Source organism: Phascolarctos cinereus, unplaced genomic scaffold, assembly GCF_003287225.1.
Source record: "Phascolarctos cinereus isolate Bilbo 61053 unplaced genomic scaffold, phaCin_HiC Scaffold_2;HRSCAF=192, whole genome shotgun sequence".
Taxonomy (NCBI): domain Eukaryota; kingdom Metazoa; phylum Chordata; class Mammalia; order Diprotodontia; family Phascolarctidae; genus Phascolarctos; species Phascolarctos cinereus.
Window position 1 is genome coordinate 351,808,626 of NW_027555625.1, and position 14,552 is coordinate 351,823,177.

Below are 14,552 nucleotides of genomic sequence, written 5' to 3' on the forward strand. Positions count from 1 at the left end.
AATAAAAATAAAATATTAACAAGTAGACTACAACAACATATTAGAAAAATTAGATTTTTTTTTTTAGGCAATTGGCATTAAGTGACTTGCCCAGGGTCACACAGCTAGTAAGTGTCAAGTGTTTGGTCTGAAGCCACATTTGAACTCAGGTCCTCATGACTTCAGGGTCAGTGCTCTATCCACTGTGCCACCTAGCTGGCCCAAAAAATTAGTTTTCTAGGTCATGTGAGCAAGAATATGGAAAATTAGATGTTTCTTTGCTACACATGACCTCTCAAGGCTCTCCAAAACAGAAAATGTGTACCAGAGATAAAGCAATTTCAGCTGTCTCCATAGTCTACGATACTTACAATCCAAAGAAATTAAAAGAAAAAAAACAACACCTAAAACCCCAAGAATTCACTGATCCTGAGCCCACTCAGCACCTCTCTCCCAGCTCCCATGCTATCTACAGTTAGACTTCATGAGCAGACCCAAGGACCTGACACTTGGCTTAGGATGTGGGGAAGGCTATTCTCATCCCTCCCTCTTTCCAGTGCTGCAGAGAGCCAGGCTCCAGGCTGCAGAAGTTTACTTTAAAAGCTCTGAACTTCCAGTGCTGGGACAGACAACTCCATGTCACCAGCATGGCATCTCTCTGCTGGTGCCTGGCCAGAAAGCTAAGGCTCCTCAGTACCTCCACTAAGCCTGAGGGAAAGACTACAACATCCATCTAGGGCCAGTTTTGCTACCCAAAAGTTTCTTGGGGCCCAGACCTAGGCTGTGAACTAGGAATTGCCCAGTGTGGGAGAAGGCTAAGGTACTTTGAGATCCAGCCTCTGAGGAAACACCCAGAAGAGAGAATGGAATCAGAAAGTAAATAGGAGAAAATCAGAGGGAAAAAAGAATGAAATTACCAAAGACCTCAGGAAGAAGAAAACTCAAAAACCTTGAACATAAACAGATTAATCAATAGGGAAAATATTAATGACAGAAGGTAATATGGCCTCCAGATCTACTAAACAAGTTCAGGTAGCTATGAATAAAGACTACAAAGCAAAGGAAAATGATTCAACCCTTAATGAGGACCCTATGGAATTTGAGGAGATCATGGAACCATAACATGCTATTCCTGAGTGGTCCTAAAGAGAAATGAGAATTATGAGAGCAGAATTTATGGCCTGCACAGCAAAAATAATGGGCAGAATAGAAAAACTGGAATGTGTGATGGCAAATAAAATCAAAGAAACAAAAGAGAGAAAACAGATTGGGAATGCAAATACACAGAAGTGAAGGACAATCTAAAAGAAGAAAAGCAAAAAACAATAACATTAAAAGAAAATATCCTCACTAAGCAAAACATACTGAGCTCAAATCAAACTGATCAGGATTCATTAAGATAACCTAAGGATCATAGGTCTCCCAGAAGAATATGACAGGACAAAAAACCTTAACATCACAATGGAGGAAATAATAGAAGAGAACTGCCCAGAGCTTCTAAACACAGAAAGTGAAATGCCAATTGAAAGAATTCACAGATCACCTCCAGGAAAAAAACAAACAAACAAAAAAAAACAACTGCGAACTCCAAGACACATAGTGGTTAAATGTAACAGTTCAGTTCAGAAACTACAAAATCTGTAAGTGATTAGGAGGAAGATCTTCAAATGTAAAGGAAAGGAAGCTTAAATAACCCAAGACTATTCTGCTCCCACCAGGAAATTTAAGAGGAATTGGAAAATGTTCTGAAGAGCAATGAAGCTTAGGATGCTCCTACAGGATTACCTAACCCTACAAACCTGAGCATGGCCAAAAATGAAAAAAATACGGATGCTTAATAATGAAAACGTATACGAATCATTTTTAGAAAGAAAATCAGAAATGAAAAGGTTTTTTTTTTGTTTTTTGGGGTTTTTTTGCTTCTGAACATGCCAGATAACAGAAATGCAGGAAGAGTGAACAGCTACAACAGAATGAAGACAAAGAGACCAGAAATTCTTTCTAAATGTACACAAGGAGACAAGGTTGAAAGTGAAAGTCCTATAGGTAGCAGTGAAGAGGTGGGCCTAAGACATTATGGAAGAACTTGGCACTCTGCCTATAGATAAATCAATGGTTTTGTTTGTTTTTGTGGAACTACTTTACAACATGGGAGGGTACGTAAGGGAGAGAGATGGGGAGCAGAAATTTAGAGAGCATTATGAGATGTGCTCAGGTCAAATCAAGGGCTAGCAATGAAGGGAAGGTGATCCCTGTGGTCTCAGAAAGAACCTGCAGAAGAGTAGGTGAGGAGGAGAGAGGAAAGGCTGAAAAAGAGAGGAAAAGAAAAGGGTCTTGCTTTGGTGATAGGAGGGGGTTCCACTGATGAATGTTCCTGTGGGTGAAGAGAGATGGTCTGTGAAGGGAGATGGTGACCTTGTGCTGAGTGTGGCCTGGGAGATTTGATGCTTGAAAAGTCTATTTCTCCTATCTTGAGAGGGGGAGTTAGAACTCCTAGGGGCAATAGGAACCTAGGGGAGTGGGAAAGCTAGACCCGGAAAGGTGATTTTGAGGCAAATGGAGAAAAAAGGTAACTGGGGAGAGTATTAATCAGTGGTAGGCTGCAAAATAGGAAATATGATGGGGAGGGGCCTTATTATGGGGCAGTATCCTCTCTGATACCTGCAATAATTGGCATTATTCTGGGAGTGGAGGCACAACATAGACAATTAACACAATAGTGATGGGACTTCAATATCTCTTTCTTAGTTTTGGATAAGTCTAAAGAAAGATAAAAAGAAATTGCTGTAGAAACTAGCATTAAAAGATTTACGGTATCCTCTAAATGGGACAGCAAAAGAATATACATATTTCTCTGTGAACCATCTGGAACTTTTACAAAAATTGACCATAAACTGGGGCACATAGATATTGCAAATGAATGCAAAAAGGCAGAAATAGTTAATACATTAAAACAGGGGAATCCATGGGGCAAGCTCTACAAGGCAGAGATAGAAATTGCCTAGAGGGGAGAGCCCAGAATGGATACTTTGTAAGTTGTGATTGCATAAGGAATGCAAGAAAAGAGAGAGACCAGATATTATAGGGTTCATGAATCAGAGAATGGGAATCTAGAGTAGAGAGAAAGGATGAATAATGAAGAGAGTCAGAGAAATTCTTTTTGGACAGGGGCATAAAAAATGAAAATTTAAAACTTATGAATAGAATTAGTTGAAGGAGAGGAGAGGAAGGGGGCATCTACTAGACTAACAGAAGAAAAAGGAAGGGGTGGGGGGAAGAATTCATAACCAGATAAAAGCAGGAGAGAAAAAGGAACTAATATATGAAACTCCAAAGGGAAAATGTAATAAACAAAAAGAGAGGATCAGGAGTAAGGGAAAGAGAGCCGGTGGGAATAGGGCCACCTTAAAAAAGATAAGATAAAGTAACTGAAGGAACATAATACTATGGTTGCAGCAGAGGAGGGGAGAAAAATCATAACTTGGAAAAAAATATTAAGAGTCAGATGGTGGAAAATATAAGCCTAACTCTTATAACTTTAATTGTGAATGGATTAAACAATCTGATAAAATGAAAAAGAATAAACAGATTGGATAAGAACATAAAACCATACAATTTGTTGCTTACAAGAAACATATTTAAATAACAAAGACATACACAAAATAAAGCTGAAGGGAATGGAAAAATTTACAAAGCATTAAGTGAATCCAAAAAAGCAGGAGTTGCAAACATACCATCTGAAAAAGGAAAAACAGACATTCCCCTCCCCCCCAAAAAAAAAGGGATTAAGAAAAGAGAAACTATGTTATTCTGAAAGGAACCATAGATAACAAACAAATAAAACTTATACGCTCCAAATGCCTTTAGCATCTAATTACATAAAGGAAACATTATCTGAGATACAAGAAGACCTAGACACTTAACACAATAGTGAAGAGACGTCAAATTCCTCTTAATTTTGGATGTCTGACAGAAAGATGAACAAAAAGGGAAATATGAACTCAAGAAATTGCTGGAGAAACTAGAGTTAGAAGACTTATGGCATCCCCCAAATGGGATAGCACCACGCTATGTATACCCTGACTCAGCTACAACACTGCCCCATGTCCCCTAAAGAAATCAAAAAAGGGGGGGCAGTGGATAGAGCACTGGCCCTGAAGTCAGAAGGAGCTGAGTTCAAATCCAGTCTCAGACCAGATACTTGATACTTACTAGCTGTGTATTCTGGGCAAGTCACTTACCCCCAACTGCCTTGCAGAAAAGAAAAACAAAACAAAACAAATAAAACCCCAAAAAAACAAAAAGAAGAAATCAAAGAAGAAAAAAGGATCTATGGGTATAAAAATATTAACAGCATCTCTTTTTGTAGTAGCCAGAAATTAGAAACTAAGGGGGTGTCCTCATAGGAGAATGGCTAAGCAAGTTGTGGTGGTTATTATTGTATAATAATAGAATATTATTGTGCTATAAAAATAATGAAATGGATAATTTGAAAGGAGACCTCTATGACCTGATGACTCACAGGGAAGTGAGGAGAATTAGGAGAACAATTTAGTCAATGACAACAACGATGTGGAGAAAAACGACTTTGAAAGACCATAGAACCCTGATCAATGCAATGATAAATCACAAGTCCAAAAGAACGAAGACGAAACATGACACCCCTCCTGACGGAGAGGTAAAGAACTTAAAATGCAGATATATCTTTCTGATACATACATTTTTGGACATGGCCAGTGTGGGAATTTGTTTTGCTGGACTATGTAACTATGTATTGAGGGCTTTATTTTTGCAGGAGAAAGGAGGGTTTCTGATTTTTTTTTAATTGTTCGATGTGAGAAAGGAGGTAATGGAAGGATAGATTAATTTTTTAAAGTGAGAGTGTGCTCAGTCAGCAAATGTTAATTGAAGTGAGCTATTATTGACCAAAACTTTAAAAATGTATTTGTCATCTTGTAACATAAAGTTTCAGTGTGAGTTAAATTAAGTCCAGGGTGATTCAAACATTCAGAATAAAGCTGGAGGGGCAGCTAGGTGGTGCAGTGGATAGAACACCGACCTTGAAGTCAGGAGGACCTGAGTTCAAATCCCACCTCAGACCAATCACTTGACGCTTTCTAGCTGTGTGACCCTGGGCAAGTCACTTAACCCCAATTGCCTAAAAAACAAAAAACAAAAAAAAAAATAAAGCTGGACAGAGGGGCCCTACAAAGGACCATCACCTTATTTCAGGCCCTCATCATCTCTGGCCTAGATTACTGCAATGGTCTGATTGTGCTTGCTTCCTGTCTCCCTACACCTCCACATAGCTGCCAGAGTGATTTTCCTTTCGCATAGATCTGACCATATAACTCTCCTAATCAATAAATTCTAGTGGCTTTCTGTCGCTTCTGTTTCAGTTGTGTCCAACTCTTCGTGACCCCTTTTCAGGGGTTTTCTTTTTTTTTCTTTTTAGGCAATGGGGGTTAAGTGACTTGCCCAGGGTCACACAGCTAGTAAGTGCCAAGTGTTTGGTCTGAGGCCGGATTTGAACTCAGGTCCTCCTGACTCCAGGGCTGGTGCTCTATCAACTGCACCCCCCCCATTCCTTCTAGGATAGAATATAAACTGTGTTTAGCTATTAAGGTCCCTCACAACCTGTCCCCAACCTATCTGAGTTCCAATGATGGTGATTGCTCCAGGTTACACCTATCTTTCTAGCCTCCTTGTATATTAAGCCTCCTCCTGCCCTCATTCAATTCAACCACACCAGTCTTTTCTCTGTACTTTACCCATAGCCCTTCCTCCATCTCCTGTTTCTGTGTCCAGACCTAGACATAAATGTCCTCTTCATTTCCACTTCATAGAACCCCTCTCTTCCTTTAAGACAGAGCTTAATTGCCATTTCTTCATGAGTCCTTTTTTTATCCCCCACCCCCAATGGCAAATGCCCTCCTTATATTTGTTCTGCCTATTCTTATGTATATACTTATTGTATCCTCTATTGGAATATAAACCCCTTGATGTGAGGTATTGATTCATTCATTGTATGTGTAGTCCTAAGTGCCTAACACTGCCTAGCACAAAGTAAGTAGGTGCTTAACAAATACTTGTGGGTTCATGGATTGATTTTGGAGGTAGGACTTGGTAACTGATTGGATGTTTGGGAGAGAGGGGTGGTACTTCTCCATGGAAGGGAGAGTGAAGACTCAAGGATTTGAGAATGATCTTGAAGTTGTGAACTTGGGTGTTGGGAATGATCAGTCAAGAAGCCCAACAGCGTTGTAGAAGTTCTGTTGTGTGTCCAGCTCAGACCTCAATGGAGTCTACCTTGGGAGGACCAGGTTCTCTTCTGAAAAAGTTCCCAATATGGCCTTATCTTTGCTATTTGTAGGTATTTTGCCTGGGGCTTACTCACAGGTGAGACTTCTCCGTGAAACTCTGGTAGAATAATGCTGGTAAGTGTTTAACAACCAGCTTTTGAAGAAGGGGGAGAAACATGTGCATTAAAACATTAACATTATTATTATAAACATTATTATTAACGTTGTCACCATCACTTTCTAGGCAATCAACAAAACAATAAATCTAGCTTTGGTTTGTAGTATGACAATTACACCTCTGAAATACACTGAAGATTTAACAATCAGCTGTCAAGAGCCAAGAAGAATTGGTTCCAACATACCCCTGAACCCAAGTAATCTAGAGATTGTCTGATTGATGCACAGGTGAGCTGTAACTTTCTACTATTGTGGATTGAGCTTTGGACATTCTCACAGGTGTAATGCCTCTATTCAACATAGGAGAACTAGGTCTTTGTCTAGACTAGTGGTTCTTAAAATCTTGCAAGCTTGGTTATACACACGTGTGCGTGCACGCATGCATACACACACACACACATATATATTTGTTAACTGTGTTTAGATATAGTTGGTTTCCTGTTAATGCAATTGGGATTTAAAAAATGGGTAAATTGAGGCATATCTATGAGCAAGATAACTTTTGTTAGCAGGGGCATGTTACCTGACAATAAATGGTTCAATGGACCCCTCCATTTATGCTAAAGACCCAGAGCAAAAGGACGGTTCCCCTTTTATAGGTTTTGGGAAGTACAGAACAGGGTAGATGACATCAGGGGATTGAGAGCAATGTGATTGGTTACAAAGCTGAGGCCCAAGGAAAAACGTGAGTGGTTGGAAGTTTGGTTATAGGGGCTAGCAACTACCCCCCTTCTTCTCTCATGAGACTAGTAAGTGCTAATTGTTTGAGTCCAGGTGCAAGATTATTTGTGATCAGGAAGATCAAAAGTTTTAATCATAGAAGTGAAAAACTTGTTATTGGTGACATTTTGAGTTTGACCATGTATGTATGTGTGGCTGATGTAAAGGAGTAGGTCATGAGATTGGAGGAGACTGAGGAACTAGGAAGTTAAGGTATCTCAGGGTACACCAGCATGGATGTTAAGTCCCCTAGAATGAGGACAGGAGTTGGGGAGGAAAGGAAGGCTGTAAAATAAGTACTGAACTCTTTGACAAAGGAGAAAGGATGACCTAGGGATTGATAGGTAGCAACAGATAACATGATATGAATTGAGATCTAATTTTATAAAGAATAAACTTCAGAGAAGGAGAGGTTGTTGAGTGATGGTGACAAAGTAAGAAAGTGGAAGTGGCGAGGGGAAACAAGGAGTATTCCACCTTCTCCTCCTATACATGGAATGGTTATGAGAGAAGGTAGAGTCAGTTCTGTAGACAATGGCCAGGCACATAGTTTTATCTGGGGAAATCCAGGTGATGACAGTATGAGCAAGAATATAGAAAGAGGATAGAGTTGAATATGGAGAAAAATTCATTACTCATAGGACAGGAATTTCAGAGGGCACAATGGAAGGGGAAGATAGAGTTGGATTGGGATAAGGAAGAGAGGCTTAAGAGAATAGGAGCTATGTGACCCTGGGCAAGTCACTTAACCCCAATTACTTTAAAAAAAAAAAGGAGAATAGGAATCAGAAAATGAGAGGTAGGGGTGAGGAGGGAATTGGTTTATTCTTTTCTACATGAAACTTAAGATCTATATTGTCTGTAGCTTGCTTTTCTTTTTAAGTATGCGTAACCAATGGCTCAAAGCTTATTTTCATGGGACTGTCCTCACTGGTAGAGATTGATTATTCAATGCTCCTGCATGAGGGACAAAGTTGATGAGAATTTGATGGTGAAAGATGTGGTCTTCTGGATTTCAGCTTGAAGAGAGAAGACGTGTTTCCAGTCTCTATGTCCCTTAAGGGAGAAAAAGACCCTGGGAAGAAGCTAACATTATATCCTCCTATACTGTGGACTTCAGGGAATTTTCTTAGTTGACTTAGACTCTTACATGAGTTATCGTACTCTCAGTGGGACCATATTCACTCTGTATTGTCTGATACATTCATATACATATACTTTATGATTCTTGTTTTCTATTGACTTGGATAAATGAGTTTATTTACTGTTTACTATATGTGTTACTGTGCTTTTCCATGGCCTGGGACCAATTCATATTTTTCTTGGAGGCTTTGGATGTAGGAGGTTTGACTGTGTTCTCTACTTCTGGTTGTATGTTTTGATCTTCTTTATCACCGAAGTAAGATTCTATGGTCTGAGTTTTTTCCCCTTGTTTGCTCATTTTCCCAGCCAGTTACTTGACTTTTTAACTCTTTGTTAAGGTAAGCTCGGGTGTACTGTCCTGAGCTTCAGAAGTTTTGTGCAGCTGTTTTCAGAGATACTTCTAGGGACCTGTAAGTTTTCAGTTCTTCCAAGGTGGTATGATCAAAGGAGAGGTGTTTACTCCTCTCCTGGTCTGTGCTCTGGTCTGTGAATGACTGCAAGCACTCTTTTCTTCCTTGGAAATGAGGGGAGGGTTTCCACTGCTGCCACAAGCTTTGCTATGCCAGTGTTCCTCCTCATCCAGGACTGGGACCCAGATCCAAGCATGAGCAAAGCAAGAGAATCCTGCCTTTGCACCAGCCAAGAGATCCCTGCAAGCCCGCTCTCATCAGCTGCTTGATCCCCTACCATCTGTGGGCCAAGAGCTCCAGAAGCAGCGGTTGCCACTGTGGCCGCCACCCTGGGGCTGTGCTAGTGCCAGGGCTGGACCACACTCCTGTCTCACCCAAGTCCGACAGATCTTTCCCACTGACCTTCTAAGTTGTCTTCGGCGTTTGTGGGTGGAGAAGTCGTGAAACCACCACAGCTCCCCTTGATTCAGTCCCCTGAGGCCTGCTCTGGGTTTTCTGGGCCTTCTTTGCCTGTGTGGTCCACACTGAACTGTGCTCCTCTCCCAGCCTAGCACAACAGATCTTTCCCATTGACCATCCAGGTCGTCTTAGACTGAAAATTGTCTTTTTGTGGGTTTTGCTGCTCTAGAATTCGTTTAGAATCATTTTTTAACAAGTATTTGGAGGGGCTTGGGAGAGAGCTCAAGAAGTCCCTGCTTTTACTCCACTATCTTGGCTCTACCCCCTCCTCAGGCATTTCTGAGGGGTCAGTGACATCTGTTAATCCACAGAAGACTTCTATAGTGTATTGTATTCTTCAAGACATTTATAATATCTTCATTTGTAAGGACAATATGTACTGCAACTGTTAGTAATCTGCTATGAATATTAATGTTCAAAAAAATTGTAATATTTTTATTGATCCACAATACCAATTACTAAAGAACATTGTGTTAACTAGGGCAGCCAGGTGGTACAGTGGATAGGGTGCTGGGCCTGGAGTCAGGAAAACTTATCTTCCTGAGTTCAAATCTAGTCTCAGACACTTACCAGTTGTGTGACCCTGGGCAAGTCACATAAGCCTATTTGCCTCAGTTTCCTCATCTGTAAAATAAGCTGGAGAAGAAAATGGCAAACCACTCCGGTAACTTTGCCAAGAAAACCCCCAATGGGGTTATTGAGGTTTGGAGTGCTGGGAACCCTGAAATGTAAGGGTACAGAATGTTTGACCCTGCAAGCCTTCTTTCAGTCAAAGTAGATCTATTTGTACTGGCAATAGAAGCAGCCTAGATTCTAAGTGAATCTGCTTAATTTAATGGGGGTAAGACTGGTATTTATATATAAGAAATGACAATGAGATCTGGATGGGATTAAGGAATAGTAAATAGCCTGGAGTGGGCCAGGTGCAGACAATGGAAGGAGTTAAGTGGTTGGACAGCCACAGTGAAAGGGCAGTTAAAAGAATTATTGAATATCTAGGTGGGCTGGGCTGGGCCAGTTGCCCCAGGACAAACCCCAGGGACTGAGTTGTGTAGGAAAGTTCAGGGGCTGGGCTGTGTTCAAAGACTTGGTCTTTTCCTTTTAGGGGTCCAGGTCCCATCACCCCGTCAGGGTCATGAAAAGTCAGACATGATTGAACAACAACAGCAAATGCACACACATAAATAAGCAATAATGTTATTAACAATACACAGAATTCTTTATGTGCCCAACAGACAAAGCTCCCACAGTTAACAGCATGTATCACAGGCAAGCCAGCTACTCTCTCTTTAGCTAGCCTCCACCTTTGGACAGCACTGCTCTTTCCCAGATCCTCTCTTAACTGCTAAAGTTGTATGACCCTCCCTCTAATACAGCAGCTTTTAAACTTTTGGTCTCAAGACCCTTTTTTATTCTTAAGAATTAGAAGGACCCCCTTCCCCCAAAGAGCCTCACAAAAAAAATATTTATTTATTTTTAGTTTTCAACATTCACTTCTATAAGATTTTGAGTTCTAAATTTTCTCCCCCTCCCCAAGATGGCATGCAATCTGGTATAGACTCTACATATACATTCATATTAAACATATTTTCACATTAGTCGTGTTGTAAAGAAGAATTACAACCAATAGGGGGAACCACGAGAAAGAAGAAACCAAAAAAAAAAAGAGAGAGAGAGAGAGAGAACAAATAGTATGCTTCGATCTGCTGTCAGACTCCATAGTTCTTTTTCTAGACATGGATGGCATTTTCCATCATTGCTGAGAAGAACTAAGTCTAGCTTAGTTAATCATCACGCCATGTTGCTGTTACTGTGTACAATGTCCTCCTAGCTCTGCTCGCTTCACTTAGCATCAGGTCATGTAAGTCTTTCCAGGTTTTTCTGAAATCCACCCGCTCATCATTTCTTATGGAACAATAGTGTTACATTATATTCATATACTACAACTTATTCAGCCATGCCCCAATTGACGGGCATTGTGAGAAATGGGGTTCAGTCACTCCTTGGTAGGGTTAGGGGTTCAGCCCAAGCATGCAGCTGCAACTCACTGCTCTCCTAGAAACACACCATGAGGAGTTCCATCCTCCTTTAAGAAACAAAACTTGAAGTGAGTGAAGCAGACGTTTATTTACGGTTCTTGCAAGAAGTGGGTGTGTATGTGTCGTACCCCAAAAAGACACACACAGGTTCCTTCTTGTCCCTCCCTTCAGAGCGGGAATTGGTCCCTGCTCTTGCTGGTTACAATCTTTCTGATACTCCCACCTCATAACATGTTCCTCCTCCCGCTAACATGAAATGTGCCTAGTTTTGTGCTATTGCTTCCCCTCTGGGTGGAGAAGTTAGTCTTAAACAGCCCATTATGCATGTGCACTCTGAGTAAAGCTTAACCTTTGCCCCACTTCCAGCCTCTTTAACCAAACAACCAGTTTCATTCACTTTTAGCCGGTTCTAGAACCTCTGACCTAGAGGTTTTCTCTCAATTTCCTTATATGGAAATATAATCGTTTCTTACCTCTCACAGGCATCCCGTCAATTTCCAATTCTTGGCCACCACAAAAAGAGCTGCTATACATATTTTTGTACATGTGGGTCCTTTTCCCATTTCCCCAAAGGGCTTTTGCTTATGTGAGTTATATCCATCAATTTTTTAATATAAATGGTTTTTTATTTTTTCCAATTATATGTAAAGATAATTTTCAACATCCATTTTTTATAAGATTTTGAGTTCCAATTTTTTTCCCTTCCTTCCCTCCTCCCTCCCCAAGACAGCAAGCAATTGATATAGTTACACATGTGCGATCACGTAAAACATATTTCCACCATTAGTCATGCTGTGAAAGAAGAAACAGAACAAAAAGAAAAAAAACTGTATCAATATTTGCCATAATAGAAATTATTGTTAATAACAAGTTAGCATTTAGATAGCACCTTATCCTTTGCAAAGTGCTTGACATATGTGAACTTGTTTGATCATTTTAGTATTATTATAAAAATAGTTTTGACCTGGAAGACTTCCTGAAAGGGCACCTCCAGGGCCACACTTAGGAAACACTAAGAGAACATCGAAGCCTCTCCTCCACTCCTCGCTTAGGAGTCCTTTGAACTGACTGGGAGAGAACAATTGGGGCAGCAAATTTGTCTGAGCTGATTGTTCCAGAGGGAAAAATCCTCCTGCTTCCTTCCTTCCGCCACTTAAATCTGCTTTCTTATAGCTCACGCATTAACCTTAGGTCAGGTTAATGTTTGTCTGCTACAGGGGACGGTCTACAGTTATGAATAAATCAGAGCTGTTTAGTTGCTTTTCCATTTAGAGCCGGCCCTCAAACAAGAGAGAAGCTTGGAGTTGGGGTCTGAGGTTCCAACCTTGGCCATTTTTGTAATCTCTGTAAGCTATCTCAACCGCTGACTGGCTCTTTTGCAGCCCCCTGTTCACAGTGAAAGAAAAACACAGATCAAAATAGTTAGCACTGGTCAGATTTTATCTGGCTGGCAAAAATGTTGAACTAAGTAGAAAATTAGAAAAGTTACTTCACAAAAAAGAATTCATTTTAGAATTGGCTTCCAGCCCCACTTAGGCAGAGCGACTGATGGGGAAGGGAAGATCATACTTTTACGGTCTGATACCTATTTTCTTAGGGGGAAAGTTGGCACCCCCCAGTAGGCCAGATTTTTGTTATTTTCAGTCGTATCCGACTCTTTGTGACCTCATTTGAGGTTATCTTGGCAGAAATACTGGAGCAGTTTGCCATTTCTTTCTCTAGCTCATTTTACAGATGAGAAAACAGAGGCAAAGAGGGTTGCCCAGTGTCACACAGCCAGAAGGTGTCTGAGGCCAGATAGAGTCTTCCTGACTCGAGGCGGCGCAGCGCTCACTGTACCACTAGCTTCCCAGTAGTCCTTGGTGCCTCCAGCTGTCCTATTGCAACAACTGAAAGTGGAGGTAGTGGCATCACTTGGGGCTCAGGCAATGGCCCCAAGGGCAGCTGCAGACCCACAAAATTTAGCATCTCAGCCTCTGGATTTGCATTACAGAAGACCTCCTGGATCCCCTTATCCCGTAGCTCCCATCTGAATTGCACTCAGGCTCAGCCTCTCTGTCTCTGTTAAGGCTCAGCTTAGAGCTCATGGCTCAGTCCCTCCCAAAACAGGAAGAAACAACACTGAACTCTGTTTCCCAGAAATTCATTCAGTTACTCCCCTAAGATTTCCCTCTGCTTGCCGAGGTCTGTGTTCTAGACCTGGCTACATACGTTCTAGAAATGCTATCTTTAGCAACAAAACAAGAAAAGAAAGGGAGAGAATAGGTGTATGTACCAGAGAAACAATTACTTTTATTTGCGGTTGATAGGATGGTTTACTTAGTGAACTAAAGGTTCAACTAAAGATAACTGAAACAACAACTTCGGTAAAGTTTTAAAATCAAACCAACAAAACCCATCAGTCTTTTTGTATATTACTGATAGGAGAATTTTGATTTCCTTTTATGAATCTTTATTATTTTGGGTTCAGGGTTGTTTCTCCTGATTAAGAACTTGTTCGGCTGGTTGAAACCGGTGACATTCCTGAGATAAGAAGCCAAAAGGGAGTTAGAATTTCCCAAAGTCATTTAACTTGCAGTATTTGTGAAATGATCCTACGGCTGGGAAACTTTGGTTACCTTTGTGACATGAAAATGTCTCCTCTCAATAGTCCATTGCAAATCTGAACCTCGGAAGTTTAACTTTTTTTTTTAAGGCAATTGGGGTTAAGTGACTTGCCCAGGATCATACAGCAAGTTAGTGTCAAGTGTTTGGTCTGACTCCGGATTTGAACTCAGGTCCGGCCCTCTATCCACTGTGCCACCTAGCTGCCCTGGAAGCTTAACTTTTAATATATAATATGTATCAAATATATTTAATATAATACATTTAAAATATTAAATATTCATTATATAAAATATTAAATATTAAAATAAAAATATATTTAAATGATATGTTAATATAATATGTATTAAATATATTTAATATAATACATTTAAAATATTAAATATTTATTATATAAAATATTAAATATTAAAATAAAAATATATTTAAATGATATGTTAATATATGATATATTAAATATATAGATATATAAAATACATACTATATAATAACTAAGTTGATTTGGCTAGTTCTGTTTTCTTAGAGGTTGTTATAATTCTGTTTAATGTTTACGTGAGACTTTTACAGTGTAAGAGGTTGCATGATTGCTGTATTTCAAAACATTTCTCTGTCTGACTTAATTTTACTCTATAAAAGCTTTGTTAGATCCCTAATCAGAGTTCAGAGCTCTTTTTCTGAGCTCTGAGCTTGTGCTTAAGCGTTATAAAATCTAGGTTTTA